Source organism: Oncorhynchus keta, chromosome 25, assembly GCF_023373465.1.
Source record: "Oncorhynchus keta strain PuntledgeMale-10-30-2019 chromosome 25, Oket_V2, whole genome shotgun sequence".
Lineage (NCBI taxonomy): Eukaryota > Metazoa > Chordata > Actinopteri > Salmoniformes > Salmonidae > Oncorhynchus > Oncorhynchus keta.
The window spans coordinates 47317720-47334115 of record NC_068445.1 but is presented as its reverse complement, the minus strand read 5'-3'; the positions used below and the strand labels follow the sequence as shown (position 1 = coordinate 47334115).

Here is a 16396-nt window from a genome sequence, read left to right as displayed (position 1 = left end):
TTCCTGACTGATGTCCTAAAATGTTGCTTCAATATATCCACATAATTTGCGTTCCACATAATTTGTGAAGTGCACCAGTCCTTCCTGCAGCAAAGCACCCCCACAACATGATGCTGCCACCCCAATGCTGCCACCCCGGTTGGGATGGTGTTCTTCAGCTAGCAAGCCTCCCCCTTTTTCGTGCAAACATAACATGGTCATTATGGACAAACATTTCTCCAAAAAGTACGATCTTTGTCCCCATGCGCAGTTGCAAACTGTAGTCTGGCTTTTTTTATGGCAGTTTTGGAGCAGTGGCTTATTCCTTGCTGAGCAGCCTTTCAGGTTATGTCGATATAGAAACTTTTGTACCTGTTTCCTCCAGAATCTTCACAAGGTCCTTTGCTGTTCTGTGATTGATTTGCACTTTTCACACCAAAGTACGTTCATCTCTAGGAGACAGAATGTGTCTCCTTCCTGAGCGGTATGACGGCTACGTGGTCCCGTGGTGTTTATACTTGAGTACTATTGTTTGTACAGATGAACGTGGTGCCTTCAGGCATTTGGACATCGCTCCCAAGGATGAACCAGCCTTGTGGAGGTCTACAATGTTTTTTCTGAGGTCTTGGCTGATTTCTTTTGATTTCCCTATGATGTCAAACAAAGAGGCACTGAGTTTGAAGGTAGGCCTTGAAATACATCCACAGGTACACCTCCAATTGACTCAAATGATGTCAATTAGCCTATCAGAAGCTTCTAAAGACATTACATAAATTTCGGGAATTTTCCAAGCTGTTTAAAGTTACAGTCAACTTAGTGTATGTAAACTTCTGACCCACTGGAATTGTGATACAGTGAATTATAAGTGAAATGATCTGTCTGTAAACAATTGTTGGTAAAAATGACTTGTGTCATGCACAAAGTAGATGTCCTAACCGACTTGCCAAAATTATAGTTGTTGAAAAAACAAGTTTTAATGACTCCAATCCAAGTGTATGTAAACTTAGACTTCAACTGTATATTTTGGGAAACTACAGAATCATCAAAGTGATATGTGTAAATTAGTTATATTTATGTATTTATGTCTTTTAGTATAATAACAGAAATCTTAGATAAAATATCTACAGACTCACGTATTTAGTACATAGTTAAGAACACATCTGATATTAATGCATTATGAATGATATCAGATGCCTCATTAGGGTTAGATGGCATTAATATTTCATTATTACTCCTGGACCCTTATGTTCTCTTCTTCCTGGGCAGAAGGACCATCTCATTTGGCAATATGGTGTAGATATATTTTAGAAGAATTTGTTTTATTTCATTTTTATTTCGGGGGGCTCTGCTCTAATGTAAATCATGTCCTCAAAAGTTTGGTGAAAATGAAAAGCGCGGAAAACTAATCTGGAATGAAATCTCCACTGGACTCTTTTCAATTATAAAATCCTTTGTAGAAAATAAAGGGCATTTAAATAGAGCTTAATGTGATACTAGAATAACTATAATAACTCCAGCATGCCAGCTAGGTGTCTGGAAGAGAAATCGTTAAATGGAAATATTAATTTTTCAATTATTTAATTTGAATCTCAGTCTTAATTCCTCTTCCACCTTTGGAATGATCTAAAAGGTTTTGTTTTTCAAATCTTGTTTCAGACATCCTCATTCCCTCTTAAACATGTCATTTCGGAGGCCGTTTGGGAGTTAAAAGTTCTAGGGGACATGTTAATGACATGGTATATGGCATCAGTTGGAAAACTCATCATTTGAAAAATGAGTCTGGCAAGGATGGCCAATCAGAGGCCAGTCAAGGCTGGTGTTGGGGGAAACACAGAGGCCAGTCACTGCAGGCCTTGCACAAGGTAAATACATCCACCCAGCCTATTGGCAGCCTGCGGTTAAACCAGGGCCAATACTGGGTGATTTAAATGACATGATACTGATTGGAACCTTTTAAAGTGCAGTAGTTAAATGAAAAGCCTGTTGGAGTGGGAGACACATCATCCAATCCAATCCCACTCATTGCAACAACATCACATACAAGAGCTATGAGGTTTTCCTCCCAACTCTAAACTGTTTTTGTCATACGCCAATGTTAATCTCCATGCGTAGTGCGTAGTGCGTAGTACGTAGTGCGTAGTGCGTAGTACGTAGTGCGTAGTGCTGCGTAGTACGTAGTGCGTAATGCGTAGTGCATAGTACGTAGTACGTAGTGCGTAGTACGTAGTACGTAGTGCGTAGAGCGTAGTACGTAGTGCGTAGTACGTAGTGCGTAGTACGTAGTACGTAGTATAATAAATACAACCACTCAGTCCCAAAGTGTTCCCTTCTGAACGTTTATTGGCCTATTTCAAACTCCATTGTAAAATATACTTGATAAAGAATCAGTACGTTCCAAAACCAATGACTGGCCGTTACAGCACATCCTTCAGGAAGTGATCAGACATCAACTCCGTGTTCAGGGAGTCATTGAGGCACGTACTGACTTCCCTGAACACCCAGTAGGTGCGTTCACAGAGCATCTCAGAGTTGAGGTGGTTATCTAGGATCAGGCCCCCCTCATCCCTCTTCTTGTTCATTATGATGTTAACACTGATCCTGGATGTGGTCTCTTTTTCTGAATACTGGCCCAGTAGCAGTGTCAGGATACTCCGGTCTCTCTTTCTGAATACTGGCCCAGTAGCAGTGTCAGGAAACTCCGGTCTCTCTTTCTGAATACTGGCCCAGGAGCAGTGTTAGGAAACTCCGGTCTCTCTTTCTGAATACTGGCCCAGTAGCAGTGTCAGGAATCTCCGGTCTCTCTTTCTGAATACTGGCCCAGTAGCAGTGTCAGGAAACTCCGGTCTCTCTTTCTGAATACTGGCCCAGTAGCAGTGTCAGGAAACTCCGGTCTCTCTTTCTGAATACTGGCCCAGGAGCAGTGTTAGGAAACTCCGGTCTCTCTTTCTGAATACTGGCCCAGTAGCAGTGTCAGGAATCTCCGGTCTCTCTTTCTGAATACTGGCCCAGGAGCAGTGTCAGGAAACTCTGGTCTCTCTTTCTGAATACTGGCCCAGTAGCAGTGTCAGGAAACTCCGGTCTCTCTTTCTGAATACTGGCCCAGTAGCAGTGTCAGGAAACTCCGGTCTCTCTTTCTCCCAACCCTAACCCACCAGGATACAGGCCAAATTATCTGACCCCAACCATAACCCACCAAGATACAGGTCAACATATCTGACCCCAACCCACCAGGATACAGGCCAACATATCTGACCCCAACCATAACCCACCAGGATACAGGTCAACATATCTGACCCCAACCCACCAGGATACAGGCCAACATATCTGACCCCAACCCACCAGGATACAGGCCAACATATCTGACCCCAACCCTAACCCACCAGGATACAGGTCAACATATCTGACCCCAACCATAACCCACCAGGATACAGGTCAACATATCTGACCCCAACCCTAACCCACCAGGATACAGGCCAACATATCTGACCCCAACCCACCAAGATACAGGCCAACATATCTGACCCCAACCCACCAGGATACAGGTCAACATATCTGACTCCAACCCACCAGGATACAGGTCAACATATCTGACCCCAACCCACCAGGATACAGGTCAACATATCTGACCCCAACCCACCAGGATACAGGTCAACATATCTGACCCCAACCCTAACCCACCAGGATACAGGCCAACATATCTGACCCCAACCCTAACCCACCATGATACAGGTCAACATATCTGACCCCAACCCACCAGGATACAGGCCAACATATCTGACCCCAACCCTAACCCACCAAGATACAGGCCAACATATCTGACCCCAACCCTAACCCACCAGGATACAGGCCAACATATCTGACCCCAACCCTAACCCACCAGGATACAGGTCAACATATCTGACCCCAACCCACCAGGATACAGGCCAACATATCTGACCCCAACCCTAACCCACCAGGATACAGGCCAACATATCTGACCCCAACCCTAACCCACCAGGATACAGGTCAACATATCTGACCCCAACCCTAACCCACCAGGATACAGGTCAACTTATCTGACCCCAACCCACCAAGATACAGGCCAACATATCTGACCCTAACCCACCAGGATACAGGCCAACATATCTGACCCCAACCCACCAGGATACAGGTCAACATATCTGACCCCAACCCTAACCCACCAGGATACAGGTCAACATATCTGACTCCAACCCACCAGGATACAGGCCAACATATCTGACCCCAACCCACCAGGATACAGGTCAACATATCTGACCCCAACCCTAACCCACCAGGATACAGGTCAACATATCTGACCCCAACCCTAACCCACCAAGATACAGGCCAACATATCTGACCCCAACCCTAACCCACCAAGATACAGGTCAACATATCTGACCCCAACCCTAACCCACCAGGATATAGGCCAACATATCTGACCCCAACCCTAACCCACCAGGATACAGGTCAACATATCTGACCCCAACCCACCAGGATACAGGCCAACATATCTGACCCTAACCCACCAGGATACAGGTCAACATATCTGACCCCAACCCTAACCCACCAAGATACAGGTCAACATATCTGACCCCAACCCTAACCCACCATGATACAGGTCAACATATCTGACCCTAACCCACCAGGATACAGGTCAACATATCTGACCCCAACCCACCAGGATACAGGTCAACATATCTGACCCCAACCCTAACCCACCAGGATACAGGCCAACATATCTGACCCCAACCCTAACCCACCAGGATACAGGTCAACATATCTGACCCCAACCCACCAGGATACAGGCCAACATATCTGACCCCAACCCACCAGGATACAGGCCAACATATCTGACCCCAACCCACCAGGATACAGGCCAACATATCTGACCCCAACCCACCAGGATACAGGTCAACATATCTGACCCCAACCCACCAGGATACAGGCCAACATATCTGACCCCAACCCACCAGGATACAGGTCAACATATCTGACCCCAACCATAACCCACCAGGATACAGGTCAACATATCTGACCCCAACCATAACCCACCAGGATACAGGTCAACATTTCTGACCCCAACCCACCAAGATACAGGTCAACATATCTGACCCCAACCCTAACCCACCAGGATACAGGTCAACATATCTGACCCCAACCCACCAGGATACAGGTCAACATATCTGACCCCAACCCACCAGGATACAGGCCAACATATCTGACCCCAACCCTAACCCACCAGGATACAGGCCAACATATCTGACCCCAACCATAACCCACCAGGATACAGGCCAACATATCTGACCCCAATCCTAACCCACCAGGATACAGGCCAACATATCTGACCCCAACCATAACCCACCAGGATACAGGCCAACATATCTGACCCCAACCCTAACCCACCAGGATACAGGCCAACATATCTGACCCCAACCATAACCCACCAGGATACAGGCCAACATATCTGACCCCAACCATAACCCACCAGGATACAGGCCAACATATCTGACCCCAACCATAACCCACCAGGATACAGGCCAACATATCTGACCCCAACCCACCAGGATACAGGTCAACATATCTGACCCCAACCCCCAGGATACAGGTCAACATATCTGACCCCTAACCCACCAAGATACAGGTCAGCATATCTGACCCCAACCCTAACCCACCAAGATACAGGTCAACATATCTGACCCCAACCCACCAGGATACAGGTCAACATATCTGACCCTAACCCACCAGGATACAGGTCAACATATCTGACCCTAACCCACCAGGATACAGGTCAACATATCTGACCCCAACCCACCAGGATACAGGCCAACATATCTGACCCCAACCCACCAGGATACAGGTCAACATATCTGACCCCAACCCACCAGGATACAGGCCAACATATCTGACCCCAACCCACCAGGATACAGGCCAACATATCTGACCCCAACCCTAACCCACCAGGATACAGGTCAACATATCTGACCCCAACCATAACCCACCAGGATACAGGTCAACATATCTGACCCCAACCCTAACCCACCAGGATACAGGTCAACATATCTGACCCTAACCCACCAGGATACAGGCCAACATATCTGACCCCAACCATAACCCACCAGGATACAGGTCAACATATCTGACCCCAACCCACCAGGATACAGGCCAACATATCTGACCCCAACCCACCAAGATACAGGCCAACATATCTGACCCTAACCCACCAGGATACAGGTCAACATATCTGACCCCAACCATAACCCACCAGGATACAGGTCAACATATCTGACCCCAACCCACCAGGATACAGGCCAACATATCTGACCCCAACCCACCAGGATACAGGCCAACATATCTGACCCCAACCCACCAGGATACAGGTCAACATATCTGACCCCAACCCACCAGGATACAGGTCAACATATCTGACCCCAACCCACCAGGATACAGGCCAACATATCTGACCCCAACCCTAACCCACCAGGATACAGGTCAACATATCTGACCCTAACCCACCAGGATACAGGTCAACATATCTGACCCCAACCCACCAGGATACAGGTCAACATATCTGACCCTAACCCACCAGGATACAGGTCAACATATCCGACCCCAACCCACCAGGATACAGGTCAACATATCTGACCCTAACCCACCAGGATACAGGTCAACATATCTGACCCTAACCCACCATCATACAGGCCAACATATCTGACCCCAACCATAACCCACCAGGATACAGGCCAACATATCTGACCCCAACCCCAACCCACCAGGATACAGGTCAACATATCTGACCCCAACCCACCAAGATACAGGCCAACATATCTGACCCCAACCCTAACCCACCAGGATACAGGCCAACATATCTGACCCCAACCATAACCCACCAGGATACAGGTCAACATATCTGACCCCAACCATAACCCACCAGGATACAGGCCAACATATCTGACCCCAACCCACCAGGATACAGGCCAACATATCTGACCCCAACCCTAACCCACCAGGATACAGGTCAACATATCTGACCCCAACCCACCAGGATACAGGTCAACATATCTGACCCCAACCCTAACCCACCAGGATACAGGCCAACATATCTGACCCTAACCCACCAGGATACAGGCCAACATATCTGACCCCAACCCACCAGGATACAGGCCAACATATCTGACCCCAACCCTAACCCACCAGGATACAGGCCAACATATCTGACCCCAACCCACCAAGATACAGGCCAACATATCTGACCCCAACCATAACCCACCAAGATACAGGCCAACATATCTGACCCCAACCCACCAAGATACAGGCCAACATATCTGACCCCAACCATAACCCACCAAGATACAGGCCAACATATCTGACCCCAACCCACCAGGATACAGGTCAACATATCTGACCCCAACCCACCAGGATACAGGTCAACATATCTGACCCCAACCCTAACCCACCAAGATACAGGTCAACATATCTGACCCCAACCCTAACCCACCAAGATACAGGTCAACATATCTGACCCCAACCCACCAGGATACAGGTCAACATATCTGACCCTAACCCACCAGGATACAGGTCAACATATCTGACCCTAACCCACCAGGATACAGGTCAACATATCTGACCCCAACCCACCAGGATACAGGCCAACATATCTGACCCCAACCCACCAGGATACAGGTCAACATATCTGACCCCAACCCACCAGGATACAGGTCAACATATCTGACCCCAACCCACCAGGATACAGGCCAACATATCTGACCCCAACCCTAACCCACCAGGATACAGGTCAACATATCTGACCCTAACCCACCAGGATACAGGTCAACATATCTGACCCCAACCCTAACCCACCAGGATACAGGTCAACATATCTGACCCTAACCCACCAGGATACAGGCCAACATATCTGACCCCAACCATAACCCACCAGGATACAGGTCAACATATCTGACCCCAACCCACCAGGATACAGGCCAACATATCTGACCCCAACCCACCAAGATACAGGCCAACATATCTGACCCTAACCCACCAGGATACAGGTCAACATATCTGACCCCAACCATAACCCACCAGGATACAGGTCAACATATCTGACCCCAACCCACCAGGATACAGGCCAACATATCTGACCCCAACCCACCAAGATACAGGCCAACATATCTGACCCTAACCCACCAGGATACAGGTCAACATATCTGACCCCAACCCACCAGGATACAGGTCAACATATCTGACCCCAACCCACCAAGATACAGGCCAACATATCTGACCCCAACCCTAACCCACCAGGATACAGGCCAACATATCTGACCCCAACCCACCAGGATACAGGTCAACATATCTGACCCCAACCCACCAGGATACAGGTCAACATATCTGACCCTAACCCACCAGGATACAGGTCAACATATCTGACCCCAACCCACCAGGATACAGGTCAACATATCTGACCCTAACCCACCAGGATACAGGTCAACATATCTGACCCTAACCCACCATCATACAGGCCAACATATCTGACCCCAACCATAACCCACCAGGATACAGGCCAACATATCTGACCCCAACCCCAACCCACCAGGATACAGGTCAACATATCTGACCCCAACCCACCAAGATACAGGCCAACATATCTGACCCCAACCCTAACCCACCAGGATACAGGCCAACATATCTGACCCCAACCATAACCCACCAGGATACAGGTCAACATATCTGACCCCAACCATAACCCACCAGGATACAGGCCAACATATCTGACCCCAACCCACCAGGATACAGGCCAACATATCTGACCCCAACCCTAACCCACCAGGATACAGGTCAACATATCTGACCCCAACCCACCAGGATACAGGTCAACATATCTGACCCCAACCCTAACCCACCAGGATACAGGCCAACATATCTGACCCTAACCCACCAGGATACAGGCCAACATATCTGACCCCAACCCACCAGGATACAGGCCAACATATCTGACCCCCCTAACCCACCAGGATACAGGTCAACATATCTGACCCCAACCCTAACCCACCAGGATACAGGCCAACATATCTGACCCCAACCCTAACCCACCAGGATACAGGCCAACATATCTGACCCCAACCCACCAAGATACAGGCCAACATATCTGACCCCAACCATAACCCACCAAGATACAGGCCAACATATCTGACCCCAACCCACCAAGATACAGGCCAACATATCTGACCCCAACCATAACCCACCAAGATACAGGCCAACATATCTGACCCCAACCCACCAAGATACAGGTCAACATATCTGACCCCAACCCTAACCCACCAAGATACAGGCCAACATATCTTACCCCAACCCACCAAGATACAGGCCAACATATCTGACCCCAACCATAACCCACCAGGATACAGGCCAACATATCTGACCCCAACCCACCAGGATACAGGTCAACATATCTGACCCCAAAAAACCAGGATACAGGCCAACATATCTGACCCCAACCCTAACCCACCAGGATACAGGTCAACATATCTGACCCCAACCATAACCCACCAGGATACAGGTCAACATTTCTGACCCCAACCCACCAAGATACAGGTCAACATATCTGACCCCAACCCACCAGGATACAGGTCAACATATCTGACCCCAACCCACCAGGATACAGGTCAACATATCTGACCCCAACCCACCAAGATACAGGCCAACATATCTGACCCTAACCCACCAGGATACAGGTCAACATATCTGACCCCAACCCACCAGGATACAGGTCAACATATCTGACCCCAACCCACCAGGATACAGGTCAACATATCTGACCCCAACCCACCAGGATACAGGTCAACATATCTGACCCCAACCCACCAGGATACAGGTCAACATATCTGACCCCAACCCTAACCCACCAGGATACAGGTCAACATATCTGACCCCAACCCTAACCCACCAGGATACAGGTCAACATATCTGACCCCAACCATAACCCACCAGGATACAGGTCAACATTTCTGACCCCAACCCACCAAGATACAGGTCAACATATCTGACCCCAACCCACCAGGATACAGGTCAACATATCTGACCCCAACCCACCAGGATACAGGTCAACATATCTGACCCCAACCCACCAAGATACAGGCCAACATATCTGACCCTAACCCACCAGGATACAGGTCAACATATCTGACCCCAACCCACCAGGATACAGGTCAACATATCTGACCCCAACCCACCAGGATACAGGTCAACATATCTGACCCCAACCCACCAGGATACAGGTCAACATATCTGACCCCAACCCACCAAGATACAGGCCAACATATCTGACCCTAACCCACCAGGATACAGGCCAACATATCTGACCCCAACCCACCAAGATACAGGTCAACATATCTGACCCCAACCATAACCCACCAGGATACAGGTCAACATATCTGACCCCAACCCACCAGGATACAGGTCAACATATCTGACCCCAACCCTAACCCACCACGATACAGGTCAACATATCTGACCCCAACCCACCAAGATACAGGTCAACATATCTGACCCCAACCATAACCCACCAGGATAAAGGTCAACATATCTGACCCCAACCCACCAAGATACAGGTCAACATATCTGACCCCAACCCACCAGGATGCAGGCCAACATATCTGACCCCAACCCTAACCCACCAGGATACAGGTCAACATATCTGACCCTAACCCACCAGGATACAGGTCAACATATCTGACCCCAACCCTAACCCACCAGGATACAGGTCAACATATCTGACCCCAACCAGAACCCACCAGGATACAGGTTAACATATCTGACCCCAACCCTAACCCACCAGGATACAGGCCAACATATCTGACCCCAACCCACCAGGATACAGGCCAACATATCTGACCCCAACCCACCAGGATACAGGCCAACATATCTGACCCTAACCCACCAGGATACAGGCCAACATATCTGACCCCAACCCACCAGGATACAGGCCAACATATCTGACCCTAACCCACCAGGATACAGGCCAACATATCTGACCCCAACCCACCAGGATACAGGCCAACATATCTGACCCCAACCCACCAGGATACAGGCCAACATATCTGACCCCAACCCACCAGGATACAGGCCAACATATCTGACCCCAACCCACCAGGATACAGGTCAACATATCTGACCCCAACCATAACCCACCAGGATACAGGTCAACATATCTGACCCCAACCATAACCCACCAGGATACAGGTCAACATATCTGACCCCAACCCTAACCCACCAGGATACAGGTCAACATATCTGACCCCAACCCTAACCCACCAGGATACAGGTCAACATATCTGACCCCAACCATAACCCACCAGGATACAGGTCAACATATCTGACCCCAACCCACCAGGATACAGGTCAACATATCTGACCCCAACCCACCAGGATACAGGCCAACATATCTGACCCCAACCCACCAGGATACAGGTCAACATATCTGACCCCAACCCTAACCCACCAGGATACAGGCCAACATATCTGACCCCAACCCACCAGGATACAGGCCAACATATCTGACCCCAACCCACCAGGATACAGGTCAACATATCTGACCCCAACCCACCAGGATACAGGTCATCATATCTGACCCCAACCCTAACCCACCAGGATACAGGTCAACATATCTGACCCCAACCCACCAGGATACAGGTCAACATATCTGACCCCAACCCTAACCCACCAGGATACAGGTCAACATATCTGACCCCAACCATAACCCACCAGGATACAGGCCAACATATCTGACCCCAACCCACCAGGATACAGGTCAACATATCTGACCCCAACCCTAACCCACCAGGATACAGGTCAACATATCTGACCCCAACCCACCAGGATACAGGCCAACATATCTGACCCCAACCCACCAGGATACAGGCCAACATATCTGACCCCAACCATAACCCACCAGGATACAGGTCAACATATCTGACCCCAACCCACCAGGATACAGGCCAACATATCTGACCCCAACCCACCAGGATACAGGCCAACATATCTGACCCCAACCCACCAGGATACAGGCCAACATATCTGACCCCAACCCACCAGGATACAGGTCAACATATCTGACCCCAACCCACCAGGATACAGGTCAACATATCTGACCCCAACCCACCAGGATACAGGCCAACATATCTGACCCTAACCCACCAGGATACAGGTCAACATATCTGACCCCAACCCTAACCCACCAGGATACAGGTCAACATATCTGACCCCAACCCACCAGGATACAGGTCAACATATCTGACCCCAACCCACCAGGATACAGGCCAACATATCTGACCCCAACCCACCAGGATACAGGTCAACATATCTGACCCCAACCCACCAGGATACAGGCCAACATATCTGACCCTAACCCACCAGGATACAGGCCAACATATCTGACCCCAACCCACCAAGATACAGGCCAACATATCTGACCCCAACCCACCAGGATACAGGCCAACATATCTGACCCCAACCCACCAGGATACAGGCCAACATATCTGACCCCAACCCACCAGGATACAGGTCAACATATCTGACCCTAACCCACCAGGATACAGGTCAACATATCTGACCCCAACCCACCAGGATACAGGCCAACATATCTGACCCCAACCCTAACCCACCAGGATACAGGCCAACATATCTGACATTATCAAAGTGTTCCAGAGGAAACATTTCCCTTTGTCACTTGATACAAACCATACTAGTCCTCCCACAGAGACAGACAAAAACAGACGGACGGACGGACGGACGGACGGACGGAAAGACGGACAGACGGACAGACAGACAGACAGACAGACAGACAGACAGACAGACAGACAGACAGACAGACAGACAGACAGACAGACAGACAGACAGACAGACAGACAGACAGACAAAACCTGTGATCTAAACGTCTCTATCTTGAAAATTTGAAAATAGCTTTCAATTGTAAAATGTCATCGGGAGACAATCATGTGAAGGACTTTCTGAAACGGTGTCGGTACACTTTAATTTAGTTTAGCCTCTCATCTTCACACAGGCCCCTTTGAGGTGAAAAGGAAATGGGATTACATTTTCTAAAGGAATCCAGTTTTGTAAGCATCCACAAACCTTACAGCAAATACACGTACGAGCTTCGGCAACAGTCTCTGGGTTAACTTCCTAAAAAAATTGGGCCATTGCATATAAGACGCCTGTCTAACACGCCTCTCAAAGTGGACATTTCACAGTGAATTAAAAATCAGTTTGTATCATAATGAATGATATATAAAAGCTACATGAAGCTAGTGATGAGGACATGTAGTGATGTAAGTAAAGTATCTGCATATAATGTGTTAGTGTTATTTATGGGTTGACCTTTTATGGTTTCTTTTATTTAACCCCTTTGTTTGTGTAATATTACTGTATTATTTTCTGAGATGACACATTATTAAGAAATATCTGCCTTTTACAGACTATACATGGCTTTTTAAGACGTATATATGTCAGAAATGTAACTTATTTACATTACCAACATACATTGTGTGTATATATATATATTCACAAATAAAATGTAAAAAGTAGCTTGTCCTGTAGTTCCTTATTGTAATCCATTTCCTTGGTGTCACTATAGATTCTCTCCATAAAGGACTCAACAACATGGAAAGAATGATATTTGGCTTGTCAAATGCCCCCTTCTCCTCTTACTTGACCTTCTATAGCACAGCACGATAACCTTCGGGAACTCTTTAGACTGTACTGCAAGGAGACTGTACTGCAAAGGGGACTGGACTGTACTGCAAGGAGACTCGACTGCAAGGTGACTAGACTGTACTGCAAGGAGACTGTACTGTACTGCAAGGAGACTCGACTGCAAGGTGACTAGACTACTGCAAGGAGACTGTACTGCAAGGTGACTAGACTGTACTGCAAGGAGACTGGACTGCAAGGTGACTAGACTGTACTGCAAGGAGACTGGACTGCAAGGTGACTAGACTGTACTGCAAGGAGACTGGACTGCAAGGTGACTAGACTGTACTGCAAGGAGACTGTACTGCAAGGAGACTGTACTGCAAGGAGACTGTACTGCAAGGGGACTGTACTGCAAGGGGACTGTACTGCAAGGAGACTGTACTGCAAGGAGACTGGACTGCAAGGGGACTAGACTGTACTGCAAGGAGACTGTACTGCAAGGTGACTGTACTGCAAGGGGACTGTACTGCAAGGAGACTGTACTGCAAGGAGACTGTCCTGCAAGGAGACTGTACTGCAAGGGGACTAGACTGTACTGCAAGGAGACTAGACTGCAAGGTGACTAGACTGTACTGCAAGGAGACTGTACTGCAAGGAGACTGTACTGCAAGGGGACTGTACTGCAAGGGGACTGTACTGCAAGGAGACTGTACTGCAAGGAGACTGTCCTGCAAGGAGACTGTACTGCAAGGGGACTAGACTGTACTGCAAAGAGACTGTACTGCAAGGGGACTAGACTGTACTGCAAGGAGACTGTAATGCAAGGGGACTATACTGCAAGGGGGCGAGACTGTACTGGATGGGGACTAGACTGTACTGCAAGGAGACTGTAATGCAAGGGGACTATACTGCAAGGGGACTAGACTGTACTGCAAGGGGACTAGACTGTACTGCAAGGGGACTAGACTGTACTGCAAAGAGACTGTACTGCAGGGGGACTAGACTGCAAGGGGACTAGACTGTACTGCAAGGGGACTAGACTGTACTGCAAGGAGACTGTAATGCAAGGGGACTATACTGCAAGGGGACTAGACTGTACTGCAAGGGGACTAGACTGTACTGCAAGGAGACTGTACTGCAAGGGGACTAGACTACTGCAAGGGGACTAGACTACTGGAAGTGGACTAGACTGTACTGCAAGGAGACTAGACTGTACTGCAAGGAGACTGTACTGCAAGGAGACTAGACTCTACTGCAAGGGGGCTAGACTACTGGAAGTGGACTAGACTGTAGTGCAAGGAGACTAGACTCTACTGCAAGGGGACTAGACTACTGGAAGTGGACTAGACTGTACTGCAAGGAGACTAGACTGTACTGCAAGGAGACTGTACTGCAAGGGGACTAGACTACTGCAAGGGGACTAGACTACTGCAAGTGGACTAGACTGTACTGCAAGGAGACTAGACTCTACTGCAAGGGACCTAGACTGTACTGCAAGGAGACTAGACTCTACTGCAAGGGGACTAGACGACTGGAAGTGGACGAGACTGTACTGCAAAGGAGACTGTACTGTCAAGCTCCTTAACATGAAATTGTTGCACCTTTCAAACAAGCAGAAAATATGCTCAGCAGCATGTACCTTACTTCATCCTTAACATGTAGACATGACAGAAGCATAAACGGATGTAACCTGTCAGGATAGATGGACAACAGAGGGAATGCTTGAGTCCTTCCTTAGTGTTGCAGCACTAGAGGTTTAGGGTTCAGCCATACATTCCTCATGGACTCCAGACGAGCAGTGTGAACACTGTGGGTAAACAAGTCGGGACAGAGAGGTTGCCGTGCGAACACAGGTCAATCCTGCCAAGACAAACTAGCGCTGACACACCTGAGCTGAGCTGAGCTGTCCACTACACTAAACACACTGGTCAACAACTTCCTACTGTCCACTACACTAAACAGAGTGACTTCCTACTGTCCACTACACTAAACAGAGTGACTTCCTACTGTCCACTACACTAAACAGAGTAACTTCCTACTGTCCACTACACTAAACAGAGTAACTTCCTACTGTCCACTACACTAAACAGAGTAACTTCCTACTGTCCACTACACTAAACAGAGTAACTTCCTACTGTCCACTACACTAAACAGAGTAACTTCCTACTGTCCACTACACTAAACAGAGTAACTTCCTACTGTCCACTACACTAAACACACTGGTCAACAACTTCCTACTGTCCACTACACTAAACAGAGTAACTTCCTACTGTCCACTACACTAAACAGAGTAACTTCCTACTGTCCACTACACTAAACAGAGTAACTTCCTACTGTCCACTACACTAAACAGAGTAACTTCCTACTGTCCACTACACTAAACAGAGTAACTTCCTACTGTCCACTACACTAAACAGAGTAACTTCCTACTGTCCACTACACTAAACAGAGTAACGTCCTACTGTCCACTACACTAAACAGAGTAACTTCCTACTGTCCACTACACTAAACAGAGTAACTTCCTACTGTCCACTACACTAAACAGAGTAACTTCCTACTGCCCACTACACTAAACAGAGTAACTTCCTACTGTCCACTACACTAAACAGAGTAACATCATACTGTCCACTACACTAAACAGAGTAACTTCCTACTGTCCACTACACTAAACAGAGTAACTTCCTACTGTCCACTACACTAAACAGAGTAACTTCCTACTGTCCACTACACT

General features: G+C 48.1%; 1 long non-coding RNA gene across 1 annotated transcript; it reads left to right on the top strand.

The window, feature by feature from the left end:
* Positions 1 to 1322: 1322 nt before the first annotated feature.
* Positions 1323 to 13556, top strand: LOC127911859 (uncharacterized). The gene is made up of 13 exons (XR_008079665.1): positions 1323 to 3410; positions 4206 to 4281; positions 4446 to 5117; positions 5311 to 5550; positions 5767 to 6029; positions 6065 to 6105; positions 6211 to 6572; positions 6643 to 6993; positions 7257 to 8424; positions 8577 to 8845; positions 8995 to 9415; positions 9451 to 10396; positions 10777 to 13556. It is a non-coding gene; the product is annotated as an uncharacterized LOC127911859 (long non-coding RNA).
* The last annotated feature ends 2840 nt before the right edge of the window (positions 13557 to 16396 follow it).